Source organism: Carlito syrichta, unplaced genomic scaffold (genome assembly GCF_000164805.1).
Source record: "Carlito syrichta isolate Samal-C Ts95f unplaced genomic scaffold, Tarsius_syrichta-2.0.1 Scaffold304514, whole genome shotgun sequence".
NCBI classification, from domain to species: domain Eukaryota; kingdom Metazoa; phylum Chordata; class Mammalia; order Primates; family Tarsiidae; genus Carlito; species Carlito syrichta.
In genome coordinates this window covers 117,520-120,963 of record NW_007248610.1, presented here as the reverse complement: position 1 = coordinate 120,963, position 3,444 = coordinate 117,520, and positions in this window count along the sequence as shown.

Below are 3,444 nucleotides of genomic sequence, written 5' to 3'. Positions count from 1 at the left end.
AATGATGGGCTCTTCTATGAAGAGGAAATTTGGACACACAAAAAGAGCCCAAGGGTGCCCGTGAGAAAAGACCACCTGAGGGCACAGGGAGAGGTGACCATCTGCAAGTCGAAGAGAAAGTCTTCAAGAGACACCAACCAAACCCGCCAACACGCTGATCTTGGATTTCTGGCCTCCAGAACTGTGAGCAAGTAAATGTCTGGTGTTCAAGTCACCCAGTCTGTCTTTGCAAACTGAAAAAAAGTGTGTCCCTGACAGTGAGTGGCGGGTAGGTGGAACAATGATGGGTGAAAAGGAATTGAAAGGGCCATGTGTTAAAAGATTGTTTATGGTGAATATTAAAGCCAACCCTTAGATTGGTGGCAGTTTTGAGAGAATGACTACACTTAGAAAGCCAGGTACTAGATGCTTCAAGGGATGGAGGGAAGTAATCTTGAAGGGGATTGAACTGAGAGCCGGAGATGGAAATATTATCCAGCATTGAAATTGACAGCCTCTTAAGTTCATAGTCAACATGCCCTCTCCTATCGGCTTTTAAGCAGAGCCATTTTAAAAAATGAAAATGTTTGATTTGGCTTTCAATTTTCCTAATGTTGAAATCTCCTCTCATGGAGATTCTAACAGGCACTGAAACGAGGAGTGGGAAGGCCGCAAGGGGGAGGACATCTTGTCCTCAACGAAGAGGGTCATTGGCTACAAAGAAACAGGAAGCAGCTGTGTTCCACCAGACATATTAGCCAGGTTCTAGGAAGGTTTCTCTTAGTTGAGATCTGATAAAAAGTTTTTATTGCTAATATTTTGTATTTTGCAGAGAAATGACTAAGAATGCACTTTGTTCATGTTTATGGAGGGCGGAATAATTGAGCATTTTCTACCTTGTAAAAATGCTGTTAGCCGGGCTCGGTGGTTCAGCCTGTAATCCCGCGCTTTGGGAGGCCGAGATGAGTGGATTGCATGAGCCCGCGGGTTCGAGACCCACCCGGGCAACTTGGCGAGACCTCATCTCTATAATAAATCAAAATGAGCCAGGCGTGGTAGCGCACGCATGTAGTTCCAGCTACTTGGAAGGCTGAGGCAGAAGGATCGCCGGAGTCCAGTAAGTCGAGGCTGCGGTGGCCAGGAGCGGCCACTGCACTCCAGTGTGGGTGACAGAGTGAGACTCCAACTCAAAATAAATAAATAAATAAAATTTTTTAAAAATAATTAGAGTTTGGGAAAATATTTTTAAATTATGTGGTAAAATTCTTATTATCTGATAGCATCCAGAGGGGGGGTTTCAAAAAAAAAACCCAGAATTTATTTATTAAAATTGTGTATTTATTCTTACATGTTTAAACTTCAGTTACCTTCAAAGTACTCTCCGTTTGGTGCAATACACCTATCAAGATGCTTTTTCCTGCTGGATGCAGTGGCACATGTCTATAATCCCAGCACTCTGGGAGGCGGAAACAAGAGGACTGCCTGAGCCCCAGAGTTTGAGACCAGCCTGAACAACATGGTGAGACCTTGTCTCTACAATAAATCAAAAAATTAGCCAGGCATGGTGGCAAATGCCTGTGGTTCCAGCTACTTGGAAGGTTGAGACCGAAGGATCACCTGAGCTCAGCAGGTCAAGGCTGCAGTGACCATGAGCATACCACTGCACTCCAGCCTGGGTGACAGAATGAGACTCCGATTAAAAAAAAAAAAAAGATAAATTCCAATTTCAAAAAGAGAGAGAGAGAGAAAGGGAAAGAAGAAATAAGGGAGGAAAAGATCTATCAACAGAACTTCTTTTGAATTTCCACCTAGACAAGATGATTCTAATGTTCATTTGGAAATAAAATCTGGGAAGAATCGCCAGAAAAAAATCTGATAAGGAAAAAAAAAAAGACTTCAGGAGAAACCAGCCTTTCCAGACATTTTTAGATTTTATGAAGCTACAATAATTTAAACAGTTTGGTTGCTAACAATGAATATACAGAAAATAAAAGGAGTAGGAATTTAATATATGACAATATCAGTATTTCAAATCAGGAGACGAAAGATCCAGGAGTCAAGAAATGGTGTTAGGCGGTTGGGTAGCCAATTGGAGATGGAGGTGCTAAGATGTATACCTCACACTTTATCACCAAAATAAACTCCAGGTGGAAGAAAAATTTAAATATAAAAAATAAAACCATAAACACATAAACTCCAAGTGGAAAAGGCATTTCTAGGAATGATTCAAATGCTTTAAGCCATACATACAAAGAGGCACTATTTAATATTTCTTCTTGGTTTAAAAAAAAATCACTATGAAGTCAAAAAAGTAAGGAAAAAAACCTCATATCATGGATAAGCATCTACAGCCTATTAAACAAGATCAAAAAAGAAAAGTTGGCAAAGGTTATGGTCAGACATTTCACAGAGAGTGAAATATAGACCTTAAACACATCAAAGAAAGTAAAGCCACCTTCAATATTAAGAAAAATATACAACAAAGTATATACGAGAAACCACATCGCCCCTGTAAGATAAGTAAAGATGAAAAAGTGTGATGACACCCTGGCCACACGAAATAGGAGGTAGCCACTCACACTTGCAGGTGTAAGTATAACTGGCACCAATTCTTTGGAGCAGAATTTGGCACTCTCCAAACAGTCACATCCTTCTAAGACATACTGGCATATTTAATGAAATGACTTACATACACATGTATACGCAAAACATCAGGGTGAAGAAGTTCAGGGCATACCATCTCAAAATATTCCACTTTAAGTTACTGATTATTTTGAGCTGAAGGCACTTGAAAAACAACAGATGTAAGAAAAGCACACAGGCTAGATGCGCAGGCAAATGCCTATAATCCCGGCACTTTGGGAGGCCAAGGAGGGAGGATTGCTTGACCCAGGAGTTTGGGATCAGTCTACGAAACACAGTGAGACCACATCTCTACAAAAAATTAGAGGTGAAGTGGTGCATCCCTACAAAAAATTAGGTGTGGAGTGGTGCATGCCTAGAGTCCCAGCTACTTGGAAGTCTGAGGTCGGAGGATCACTCAAGCGCAGGAGGTCTAGGCTGTGGCAGTAAGCCACTGCACTCCAGCCTGGATGACAAAGTGAGACCTAACTCAAAAAGAAGGGTATGCTGATGCCCCCTTTTCTTCCTGAAAGCAAAAAATGCAACTCCCATATGAACGATACCCTCCCTCTATCAGAAGGAAAGACAACATTCTTATCACCAGAGACAGGAAGTTGAAGTCCAGAGAAATCTGTACAAACCTTGTTAAGCTAACCCTTAACTTCCTAGTTACTCTTCCACAATGGCCACTCTTTGACCTAGGATATATAAGGCCCGGCCACTTCTTGGGGTTCTCATTTTTGTGAGGGCTCCCATGTGCATGTACAACTTGCATGCTAGCCGGGCTCGGTGGCTCAGCCTGTAATCCCGCACCTTTGGGAGGCTGAGGTGAATGGATTGCCA